Here is a 13,673-nt window from a genome sequence, read left to right on the forward strand (position 1 = left end):
TTAATTCCACTTCCCAAATATATTTGATAATAGAACTCTTTTTCTCTCCAGAGAATCCCTATTAATATCTTTATATCTGATGTACTGGGGGAAGATTTCTATGGTTAAATTCCTTCACTTTAGAAATTAAGAAATAAGGAAACAGTTTATTGTTTCTTTATAAACAATATAAATATATACATAAATATAAATATGTAGGTAAATATAAATATATACATAAATATTAAAATTAATTGAGCCTTCACCATATGCCAGGCAGTATTCTAGGTCCTTGATAAAAGGCAAAGATCCCCGCCCTATAGAGGTTGATGATTCTGATGATAAGTTGTCCCCTTTAGCTGTACTTGCAAAAGAGAACAACCTCATTGATAATCAAGAGACTTCAGTCTGTGACTTTCAGAGTCTTTCCAAGAATCAAACTGATATTTCAGAGATTAAAAACTGAAGGGAACATTTGATAGCCCTTCAAAGCTGAGACATGAAATTTAATGAAAGCTGTATCAAAATAAGATATGATTCAAATATCAAATTACATTTGTTTAGCCCAGCACATCTTAATAAATCATAGTCGGATTTAATAAATATTTATCTTGTTTTAATCGCCATTTAGTGTGTTTCAGTGGTCTCATTTCTTGAAATGGCTCACTTTAATATTTATTAGATATATGACTTCCATTCCTAAAGTGATTTATACATCTTTATTTCATATTTATAATTCAAATTTACTTTGCCTATTTCTGAGAGATTTAATTAAGATTATGTTTTGATCTCCAATTTTAAACACAAATTCCTATGCTTTCACAATTAAATCATTACTGAATAACATAATTTTGGTATTGATGTCCTATAGGGCAATAACAAATAGCAGACACGGCATTAATTATTGTTGGATCTGGAAGTTCTTAAAAGTGAAGTAATTTTGGAATAATTGTACTAAGTAAATATATCAAACGATGATTTAGAAAAAATGTAATAGATGGCAATATTTTTTATTATGTGTTTGACACAATTCCTAGGTTTTATTTAGTAAAATGAAAATACTAAAGAATTTCAAGGAATGTTATCATTCTAGGAGTCATATTAAGTTTGAGTTCTTAAGTGTTCTCAAATTTGAATCTGATTAAAGATCTTATTGTCATTATTACTTTATACAAGAAATACTGTAAGGCTTTCACTATTTGTACAACACTGAATTTTATGTAAAGACTCTCTATAAGATGAGAAGCTGTTGTGAAGTTAAACCAGATTGTTGTTAAACAGAGTCTTTGTATTAGATGTATAAGCTTCCTGAGGATAAATCCTGAATCACCATTATACTCTTCAAGAGTCATGGATTTTACATAAAAAGATTTAATAAATATGTGTCAAATGAGTAATTGAATATATAAGTTATTTGGCTAATGAATATAATAGAGAATCCTGGCCACTTCAGTGACTCTTCTCCAAACTTCTCTGAGTTCAGAATTACATGTTGAAGATATGAGACTAATTCGTCATTTGAATTTCTTGGTGTGGAAAAGAAGTAGCCAGTGACTTTGATAATATTTGCTCATTATTACAGACTGCAAAATAGCCATTTCCATTCCAAAGGTGCTGCCTGAGAGTATCCAACAAACTACAATTTCATTCATTTAAGCATAGTTCTAGGTCTGTGCACACCGCAGAGTAATAGATAAATGAATAAATGTTTCCCTGCCTTAATGATTTTATGCAGTTTTAAATAGAAACCAGGTAATAAAATGTGCTATGAAAAAAATAAAAATAATAAAGTGGGATAAGGAAGAGAGAGCATGAATGAGCAACATATCTCAAATAAGATGTTCAGCGAAGGGCCTTTTGATTTTTTTTTTTTAAGTGGAGACCTGAAAAAAAGTGAAGAAGTAAGCCTTTATGTCCTAGTTAATAAAGATTTCTTAAGGCTAGAGGCAAAGACCAGCAAAGAGGTGGTGTGTCTGGGAAAGAAAAATTGAAAGGAACTTTGAGATGAGGTCAGAATGGTAGCATGAAATGGGTAACGTGGGACTTGAAATTGGGAGCCAGTAAGTAGTTTAAAACAGAGTAACAAGACCTGACATATTTTTAAAAGATAATTCTGCTTGTTAAGCAAAGGTAGATTCTGCTACCTTCTGTGAAAGAAGGAATGCTAGTAGGGGCTACTGCAATAGTCCAGACAAATAAGCAAATGGCTTGGACTGTGTTGATAGCGATGATAATTTTAAGAAGAGGTCAGTTTCAGGATATATTTTGGTGGAAATGACAGCATGCAATGTGCATAGATTAAACAAAGGTATCAGAGAAAGAGAAAGGTCTAGAATCACTACTTTTAATCTGTGTAATTAGGATAATGGAAATGTTGTTATTTATTGAGATGTGAAAAAACAGAAAGGATCAAATTTGGTGATGGCGGGAGTTGAAGTGCCTTTTTTTTTTTTTTTGGACATGTTGCTTTTGAAATTTGTTCATAATAGAATCAACAGAGATGTTGATTAGGCAGCTATAGAATTCTGGACAAAGTAACAGCTCTTACATGGAGTTATATATATTTGAATCCTATAACAAGTATATATCAACAAAGGCGATTTTTAAAAAAAATTTATTTGTTTTAATTAGTTACTCATGACAGTACAATGACCTTGACATATCATACAATTGAATCAGATGGGATATAATTTCTCATTTTTCTGAGTGTACAGGTTGCAGAATCACCTTGGTCATGCAGTCTCGTATATAAATACAGCAAAGGTGATTTTTAAAGGAATAGAAGACATTACCTGGGAATTAAATATAGATAGAAAATAGAAGTAGTTCAACACTGGGTCCTAGGTCATAGAGTAATTCTCATACATAAAGTGATCAGATTTAATTAACATGAAACAATTAGAACTATAACAAAATTAACATTAGAGAAACAAAATATATACTTTGTATTTTGAGATTTAAGACACCGTTATTTCATTATATTTTTCCCTTAGAGGTAAGGCTTTAGAATTAACTATCACCTTTTAAGGTCTGACCCAGATAATTAATGTATTAATCTATTTCCTTGAAAGTTTTACTGACAAAGGATCCTTTTAAATTTTTCTCCTACCTTAGAGACTAAGAATTGTTAAAAGCTAAAATCTCAGCTTCTCTTGATATATTGCAGCCATAGATACTAAAGAGTCTAAATCAGAATTGCGGTAGCCTCTTAGCATGCAGCCTGTCAATCATGGTTAAGCTTGAGGAACATGGCCTTTGGTTGTTCAGCCTCCTCTTGAGGAAGTAGAATCTTGACTGCTGGTAGAGACAAGAAACCCCTGTCGTCTTCACAGCATCTTCTGCCTTGTAGGCTAGTAAAAACCTTCCTTCAAATCTTTGAAAGGGAGAAACAGCTCTCTAACTTTCGTCCTCTGATTCCATAGGATACCATCATTTGGATATGGGATCTTTATGGTACTGGGTATCTAGGCAGCTTCTCTGTAATAAGGGCTCTGTGATCAAGGGGATAGGAAAGAGACATTGTGAAAATCACGTACTGCCCAATGTTCTAATTATTCTCTGGTATTATCAAGAAAGAACATGAAAGAACAGGCTGTGGGAATTGAATTCAACATGAGGAAGTCTATCTTGAAACAAAGGTTGTGATCACTGGAAATGCAATACATTATCATTTTCTAAAAACTTTAGGCATTTGAAGAGGTTGTGGGACTCATTGCTTTTTTTTTTTCCTACTAGGCTTTCAAATTCACAAGTATTTCTATTCTAGAAGTGTTTTAGGGGTTGTTTTAGTCAGTTATTTTTTTTGCCTCTGTGACCTGACAAGAACAATTAGAGAAAGAAAAGTTATTTGGGGGCAGAGGTTTTAGTCCATAGAGGTTGACTCCATTCCTTTGGGTCTGCAAAGATGCAGAACATCATGATGGAAGAGTGTGGTGAAGGAAAGCAGCTCAGGACCAGATTTGGGGCGGGGGGGGGGGGGGGGGGCGAGAGAGAGAGAGAGAGAGAGAGAGAGAGAGAGAGAGAGAGAGAATGAATATATCCACTTGCCAGATACAAAATTAATACTCCAAAGTTATGACCCCAAGGACTCACCTCCTCCAGCCATACCCTACCGGCCTACAGTTGCCATTCAGTTAATCCCTATAAGGCTTTCATAACCTCTAGACCTTTTATACTGTCCACACATGAGCTTTTGGTGAACACCTCACATCTAAACCAAAACAGGTATGATCTGAATTGGCAGTGGGCATTGTAAATTAATATTTTCCAAAGGACTCATCTAGCATATGATTATATGATTGTGTGTCTTTGGGAAGCTTAGCTTTGTTTACCTTTGGTTGGTGGAGTCATTTTCTCTCTTTCATCCTATTTTCTAGATGAATGAACAAACATTAAAGAGTGCATGGTATAAACAATAAAAAGGAAAAAACAGTATACAACAGAAGAAACCAAGTTAAACAAATAGATCTTCATGTAAAAAAAAAAAAATCAAACACCCATCTCTATCATAGCAGGTGGCGATGTTAGAAACCTCTGTGGGATATTACCTATTCCCTGATCTTCTAAATCTAAACACAGTTAGCTCTACTAAAACTGGTCTGTTACAGTATAAAAGGAAAATAAAGTTATAACTTAAAGGGTACTTAGAATCCAAACTCTGTGAAAGCAACAGATTGCAACCCTGGAATTAATTTTGCCACAATGTGGCAGAATTCTCTCTGTGCATCACTAATGAAATAGTACTCTTCTATTTGATTCTGAGTCCTGAAAGTATACCTTGTCAGAGAAATATCTCTATTATGAAGAAAATATTTCATTATATGAGATGAATGCAAATGGATAAAGAACGTTTCTCTTCCAGGATTATTAGATACTGTGAATCCACCTTAAATTTATGAAATTTGGTTGCAAAAGAAATACACACTAAGGCAGATTCCCATTGTTGCTCATCTCCATCATCGTTTATGGTTGCATTAGTTAATTTATTAGTTGATTGACTCTTTCAACTACCTTTATGAAGTAAAGTAGGTACTTCTTTAGTTAGGTTAGGTTTGTCTTCTAACCCTGTGATTCTTTCCTTTTCTTTTTTAAATATTCTTTATTCACTGTATCTAAAAGTACCTTTTCTGCTCATTACTTGTTGCATCCACGTTACCCTAAGGACTTAAAAAACAAGGATTTACTATGTTTGTTTCACCACATTCTGATTTTAGTTTCATTTAAGTTTTTCTGTTGTTGTTTAGGCATATCATCCCATACTCCTATGGTCAAGACTGATATCACAGACTTTGCAAATGTACCATGGAATTGAGTGTTTGTCCTAAAGTGAATCATTGACATCAACTGACATAAGAATGGTCTTTACATTCTTTTCCATATACTTACAGCATAGTCAGAATATATTCTGGACATAGAGCAGAGCTATTAAAAGTCTTATTAAGGAATTAGTTTTTTAGCTTTGTTTACCATTCTTACATAAGCCCTGAACTAAAATATTTGCCCAGCAAAGCCTCTGGAATCAGAGGAGTCACCATCAAGAGGATGATCTATCTTGGTGATGAATCTGTGCAACATCATCGATCAACCAGGCCCTGTACCCAAACTCTCCCCAGTTTCTCTTCCTGCCCTATTTTCTACTGATATTCTGTTTCTTTTTCTACCTAGCTAACAACCTACCTACCTATGTACTTACATATCTATCTATGTGTGTAGGATGTACGTAAGGTTAGGAACTAAAAAAATTTGGCATTATTTTTGAGACATGATCTATACAAGGAGGGCAACTGAATTCCTGCCCTATTGTGTTTGAGTGTGTTCATATTTGTCTGTAAGTGTGTGTAAGAGAGAGATAAAGAGAGAGATTTTGTTAGCTTTTCTTTAGTATCTTCACTTAAGTGCAGCCTCAGGGCTTCTCATATAAAAAGAATTTCAAAACCAGAGGTATAAGTCTCCCTAGATATCCTAGAGAGGCTATATTTTTACATTTATAGTATCCAGGACCTGGACAGTTTAGGTGGCACTACCCATTGTCAGCCAAACTTGCACCCTGTACTCATTCTCCCTGATCTTCAATAAGTCACAAACCTTTCTTTTCAACCTACTGTAAATCTAAAATTCTTCCTTCATTAGGAGAAACATAAATCAAATATAAATGACTATAAAGTTCAGGATTATTAAAAGAGAGGAAAAATGAAGGTCAAGTACAAGAACAGTTTAAAAGTCCTCAAGTTTTGCTTATTTTTCATATTTAATATTTTAACTCTTATGTAGAAAAGCAAGGTAAAATATCAAGTGTGATATGTTTAATAAATTAATATTATTTATCAATAGCTATGGGATTTTTTGCCTATCAGAGTAGAATATTTTGAGAACAAATTGAGAGTCATTTTAAAGGTAGTTGAAAGAATCAATCAACTAACATTAATGCAGTAATATCTATAATTTAATGATTATAATAAGCATGTGAGAACTTAGAATTACTATAGGAAGATGGGATTGATTTTTTCTTTATTATGGAGAAGATGGTATTTTTGTCAACTACTAGCAAACAAATTTGCCTGAGCCTAGATTAAGAAACAAATATAATTGCTTTTACATTCATTTATGTCTCCTTTTCACCAAGGTTGAAAAATCATCTGAAGTGCCTAATGCAGTACCGCCATTTAGCTGATGTCTGAGTCATAATTGTGGAATGACTGTTTTTGGTGCAATAATGAGAAGCTTCATCCCTAACTCACAAATTGTGCTTGCATAGGCCATGCTCAATGCAGAACATGGTTCCTTATGGAAAGTGGAGTTAGTTCTTTCAAGAGCATTAAGCAGACAGACTGCCTCAGTACTTCTGGGTTCCTGGGGGGATATTTGTGGAACTGTATATAAAAGAAAACAATTTGAGGAAGGTACTCCTGGAGAGTGACCTCTATACCTTGGTTTTCTTTACTAAGCACACTTCCAACACCGCACTTCTGTATGTTATTCTCTACATCCATCAAAGATGAGAATCTTTCCTTCTACCAAATTTTAAGTTTTATCCTGATTTATTTTTCACAAGTTGGTTAACTAAAACAGCCTGCACTGTTTAGAATCTCCCATTATTTGATGTATAGAAAATGCATAGATTTTATAAGTTTGTTGAGTGTCATGAAATATTTTCATCATTACTTTTTAGAAAATTAAGAAACAGTAAAAATTCAAATATCTTCAGGGAATAGTATTTGTGATTGCTTCCCTTCCTATTTTTTTTTTAATGTTTGCCAATGTTATCATGAACATGTGTCACTTAAAGTGCTTTATTTCACATGAGCTGCAAAATCAAACATCATAACCCATTTCTTGTCGTATGATAAATATTATCTGAACTAAATTAGTTGTTGATTCATTGGGATAAAAAAAGATTCATTTTCTTGATGCCTGTTAACATGGGAAATTAAATAACTTGTGATATTTTGTTGAAACAATATTCATTATTATTCATTTATTAAAGGGGACAGAAAATTGTACACCTCTTGGACTATATCTGTGTGACCACCTAAATTTTGTATATAAAGTGATTTTTGGAACACAGCCATGTTTATTCATTTATATATTGTCCATGGCTATGTATGTTCTCCCATAGCAGAGCTGAATATTTGACCATCTACTGTAAAGTTGTTTAAATTTATTTGCTCTCTGAAATGAAAAAAATGTTTTCTGTCCCATTACTTAGTTGTGATTTGACAGGAGGTAGCTTGTATATATCCCCCAGTTATTTTCTGGTCAAATACCTTGGTAATAAAACAAAAGAAACAAACAAAACAAATATTATTCTTGTTATTTCAGGAAGAGAGGAATTCTGAAATCGTAAAAAACAAAAAACAAACAAACAAACAAAAAAATTTCTGAGTGCAATAATATAGATATAGGGAAGTATTCTCCCTTGGATTCAACATTTCTATGCAGAGTCAACTTGCACATATTTTAAAAAAATTAATAATGTATTTTAACTTCATTTTCATGAGTCTATATCACTGACCTATGGCTGTTTTCACCTTCCCCTTTTCTCTTCTTGCCATAATATTTAAATTTGTTGTGCTTGAGTGTGTTTGTAAACTGTCTTTAACAGGAAGAAACATTTTTTTTTATTAACTTGTAATGCATTGGTCACTTTATCCTGCAAACTATCCTTATTTCTAATCCTTAGTAGGACACATTAATAGGACATCATTCAAAGTTTCACAGCTATTATTATGCGTTATTGTTCTTTATTTTACTCATCTCTTCAATTCATAGCCACTTTCATTTTCCATGCCACACTTGGTCTTTCCCAATACAACAGGGTATGGCCTTTGAATACATAATTCCATTTGAGCAAAAGAGATAAAACACAGCAGTTCATGACTGTGAGCAAATTGTCCTGCAATTATCTTGGAGTTTAGAGACTTTTTTTCTCTTAATTGGTCTCTGGAGTCTTGAATTTTATTAATTGTTTTTAACAAGCTTTCTCTTTTGGAAAGACTCCTAGGAACAAAGTGCAATATTGGCCACCCCAATAATATTAATTACTGTTAATATCAAGACAGTTTCAAACAGACCTGTCAATCATACAATCTCCTGCATTAAGAAGTTGTGTTCAGTATAATATATGTTAAATGGCATAGAGAATCTATAGTAGCAATTAGGGAAACAAACTTAAAAAGGTTCCAATTACAGGATTGCAAGCTTCTTGAGGGCATGAAACTTATATATAAACTCCTCCTGAATTCCTCTTGATTTGCAACTATGTTCATCAAATAAGAATGAAATAAACTCTAAGAGTTGACTAATGTGCCATGGAAATAGTGGAGGAAGTTTTTTCAAAAATTAGAAAATTAAAAGTGTTATTTGAAGTCCTTTGGAAGGGTTGTTGAACACTCTCTCATCCCTTTTTCACCACTGTGATTGTCTTGCCTCTTTCATTGCAAGAAAATGTAAATAATCATTAACTTTTCTGATCTTTAGTGATACAATCTTAAAGAAATTGAGCAATCTTAAATTTGCCATTATAGGTAAAAATCAATTATGGAGTATGAAATGCATAATCTAAAGGATGAGAATATGAAATATATTTGAAATCATAACAAGCATCTATTAAAAGCTAGAAGATAAGTGTTTATGTGATCACAATCTAATTACATTTCACTGCTCTGTCATAGGAATAATCTGGCATTCATTTCATGGACATCCAAAGTTAGAATCACTAAGGCAGTATGAGAAAGTATATCTGTTAATAATCAATGGAAATATCTGTTTTAAAATGTATAATTTCTTAGTTCTCAATCCTACAAAAAAGAAAGAACATAGATTCTTATTTTCTGGAGCAGTTCCCACTCAAGTCTCCTTAACTTTCAGTTAACTACCTAATTACTATCACTTTCCCGACACTGTCTTAGGCCCAATTGGGCATCACAGTATTCATTCATTCGTTAATTCAATAAAGGATTATTAAGTATTGCTCCTATAATCTGCAAGGGTTAAATATGAAAAATGTAAATCATTGCTCTCAGTACTTTGTAATCCAGTTGAAGAAATAAATTCCTTAAAAAATGTAGATAAAAAGTAGCAGATGAAAAACATTGTTCAGTTGCTATCAATAAATTTTAAAAACTCAAAGAGACAAACTGCCTATAACTTTGTGGATGGATCAGAGGCAGTGTAAAGGAGGTAGCACTTCATCTGGGTTAAGAAATTGAGCTAATACCATCATTCAGGTCAGTGGAGAGATGGTGAGAGAAAGAAAAACATTCACAAAAAGAGTGGGGTGAAGCAAGTGATTATTTTATAAGTTTTGTATTTCATTTCAATGTAATGCCAAGTGTGTAGAGAGGAAATCTCCCCCCCACCAAAAAAAAGAGATAAGAAAACATTTATCCAAGGATGCTAGGGGGTTTATTGCTTCACTAAAAACCACTGTGCCAAAAAAAAATTTTTTTTCTAAGTAAAATTTTTTATAATGTTTGACACTCAATGTTTGTCAACTGTGTGTATGTCTATATATCATTATATAATATATAATTGATATGTAATACATAATTTGCATCTAAGAGAATTTGCATGTACTATGAAAACTTTTTAAGCTACTGCTGTTTTAGAGATAATCAATTGGCAATTTTTGAGGAAAATGGAATATTTGTTTTCTGTAACTGTTTTTTTGTAATATCTAAATGTTCATTGCATATTACAATGGCGGAGATCTGACTTTGAGTTTGATAAAGGAGTGTGGATCTGTGTTAGTTACAATGGCATTGGGCTTTGCCAAGTAACTTATGAATCAGTCTTGATTGTTTGCCAGATATTACTTTTTTTGGTAAAAATGACACTGTTCTACTCTAACTTTCTCTTCTATCATCAACCTTACAATCCTAGTGAATCTTTCCTTTTGGGAGCCATATGACACTCTGCCCATCTTAAATATATTTGTAGCATATCTTAACGTATACTAAAAAGAGAAAGTGCCCATCCGCAGTCCCAGGATTTTAAATGTAGAGAAAAATGGATTGCTCCTTTGTCCTTGCTCTCAATGTTTTTTTGTTGTTGTTGTTGTTGTTGTTTCTGTATTTGTACAGGCTATCCCGTGGAGTTTTTACCCTTTTCTTGGGTGACTCCTAACTGCCTTAGGTAGGTATTAGAAGTAGCCATTTTTTCACCCTGATTCCTTAGGCACTCTACCAAATTAATATCCTTTCCTTCCCTTGGACATGGCCATATTTGACTTTTAGAGTTCATTCATCCTTCCACATGTCCTAAGAAGTATGTAGGAAAATAAAATTTTCTTAGCAATTTACTAAAACAAGAATAAGCTTCACCCAAATAGAAAAATTAGGTTAAATACACACAAAATAAGGGCAATGGGTATATTTTAAAAAGCAGAGTTTTCAGATATGAATGATTAGGTAAACATGGATTTGGCTTGGGTTGGCAGAGTATGCTGTTAATTTCCCTTACAGCAAATATAAGCGAATTTCTCATGAAGGAAAACACACTTAACCTACATATTGAAACAAATACTCCAAAATTTATTTGGTCTCCCAGAAAGGGCATTGATCTTCAGACCCTCTCAAACCTATTTTAAATTTTGATTTATAGGAAGAGATCCAGGGTTAACCTTTTCACTCTAGAATAGGTTGAAGTTGATTCACTTGACTGGGCCTTGACCTCACTGACCTTTATTTATTTAACACCAAAATATTTGCTCTCCTGTGGATCTCTATATGCAAAACTTTACCTAATTTCCTGACTTATTGTCCTTTATTCCATTTGATTTACCTTCCTAAATGCACACTAACCTCCTGGTAGGGCTGGTTCTCTGTGGGCTGCTAAGTGGTAGGTACCCCTGTTTCCTCCATAAGAGCCCCGTGGTCTTCATGATGGAGTGATATCCTTTCTTGAAGGTTTGTACCCCTCATGTCATCTTACTGTAATTTCTCCCTGCTTTCCCAGTCATCTATTTAATACAAGAATTTGATTTATTGGATCAGTAAAAACTAAATACTAAAGCCAGATGTATAATTAACATGTGGTCCCCACCCTCAATGTGTTTGTGGTCTACTGGGAGGGGTCATTATACATTTATATTATTGATTCATTTTTTTTTCTCTGACTACCATGTTTAAGTATCCTATCTCAGTAGCCCTATATCTCTGTTTGCAAAGCATAATGGATTGAAATTTTTTGTCCAGTTAGTCCTTAGGTCTTATTTGGCTTAGGTCACCACCTCCCAGTACTTTTTCTGGTTCTCTTTACTGTATCTGCCCTTAATTATCTCTAGTGATATGATGGTCTAGTGTCCTATTACTATAGATATATGCTGTCAAAATAATTTTATAGTGAGACTCTATATCATAGAGGAATAATGAGAATTGAAAATTTTTTTCAGGGAAGGGAGAGAATAATAGTAAAAGGGAAATTATGAAATTAACAACCGAACTGCAATGCACTTGTATTTTAAAGTAAATATTGGTAACTTTTGCAGGGGGTGAGGAAAATGTCATACTATTAAATGAAAACAATAATAAAAAAGTCATTATTATTCCTGGAAGTTTTAAAGTATTTTTCCCTTTTTTTTTTAAATACAGTCAAAACCTTCACTCGTTGCCCATCAAAGTACCCTTAGAAATATGAAAAGTTAGATTTTTCTTTTGTCATTTCTAACTCAGAGATTGATAGTCCTTTATTCTATCCTTTCATGAATTGTCTTGATTTTTTATTTCAATCTCAATATTATAATTCTATTTCATATATATGCTGAGAGGACTTAAGACACCAACATGTATTTTATGCAAATCAATTGAGTATGTACAATGCATTTGGTTTGTTTTTATTTTCCAAAGTTAACTCACATGTGCTTCTTCCTTTAAAATCATATGACATGCAAATGTTTGAACAGTGTCATTCTTTGACCATGGCTTGCTTCTCCTTGGTTGGCATCCTCACTCCAACCCACATCTTCCTTCTTTAGAAGTAGTCCAGTTGTATCTCTCTGTTTAACAGAGAAACCACAAGGTGGCATTCTTTCAGAACACAGGTTTGCCCTTATACTTTGACATCTGCAGTTTGAAGACATGTGAGTCTTTAGTTACATTAAGGAATCAACACAAACATTTCCTGTTGTAGATCTTTTGGCTATCTGATTAAATTCTACAGAAGTCCTTAGCATGTAGATATTTTAGCACTGAATTTTTTGTTACGTTTCATGGTCATTCATCAGATTTAAGATTTTGTAATCAAGTCTCCTACCCCTTTCCCCACCCATAACTAATGTTTTCCTCTGTTCAAAGTGTTTTAAAAGCCCATTTTTTTCTTCCCAACATCTAGAAAATAAATCTCAGTTGATCACAGAATATGCAATAATGCATGATGGTTGAGAATGTGGTTATAGGAGGCAGACTGATTTGAAAACCCACTATTAATTTTTACATGAAGTCTGACCTTGGGCAAGTTACTTAACCTCTCAGTTTCTTTTTTAGTAGCACAAACCCTCAAAGGTAACAGTTGATATTAAAGGAGATAATGTTTATAAAATACTTAACACATCACCTGGCAAATGTTAGACACTCAATATATTATAACTGTATTTACTAATCACAGCATCATGCTCAAAAAGCACACATCCCCTATCTGTACTGCATGAACCATCTCCTCAATAATAACCTTAGACTTAAGTTTAGAAAGTTATGGAAATAACTTTAGAAAGTTATGGAAATAGTAATACGCTATCATTCAATTAATGTGATTTAGTTGGCTAGATTAGCTGTTTTACCTAAGTTTCAAACATGCTACAAAGTAATAACCAAAAAAAACAAGCAAACACCAAACAATTTTGGTTTTTAAAAAATTAGGTTGGAGGACATAGAAAGTTCAGAGACAAGGAGTGAGGATGCAAGAGAACAGGACTTGAAGGTAGCATAGCATCCCTATTCAGGAACTGCTTCAAGGCCAGCATATTTGGGGTGCAGATTTAATTTCCTTCCTGTTTTCTAACACTGTTACCCGTCCTAAATTACAAATAATTTTGCCTAATTTAAAATATGAAACAGAATATCTGATGTCCCTAAATTATAGTAAAATTTACTCACTATATTAAAAACACTAGTTAGTCACTTTGAAATTTAACAACACATGTAAACATACATTACTGTTTAAGTCCATACTCTTCTTGACTGTGCTCTATATATCTACAC

At 33.2% G+C, this 13,673-nt stretch overlaps 1 long non-coding RNA gene across 1 annotated transcript in view; it reads right to left on the reverse strand.

Annotated features, from left to right (window-relative positions):
- Window positions 1-3,387: 3,387 nt before the first annotated feature.
- LOC139706780 (uncharacterized) overlaps window positions 3,388-13,673 on the reverse strand; it is a 29,134-nt gene continuing 18,848 nt past the window's right edge. Inside the window, exons 3-4 of the long non-coding RNA XR_011708430.1 lie at window positions 12,333-12,472; window positions 3,388-3,470 (exon numbers count right to left, since the gene is read on the reverse strand). This is a non-coding gene — a long non-coding RNA (uncharacterized lncRNA). The remainder of the gene's footprint in view (window positions 3,471-12,332; window positions 12,473-13,673) is intronic.

This window comes from Marmota flaviventris, chromosome 8, assembly GCF_047511675.1.
Source record: "Marmota flaviventris isolate mMarFla1 chromosome 8, mMarFla1.hap1, whole genome shotgun sequence".
In the NCBI taxonomy this organism is placed as follows: Eukaryota; Metazoa; Chordata; class Mammalia; order Rodentia; family Sciuridae; genus Marmota; species Marmota flaviventris.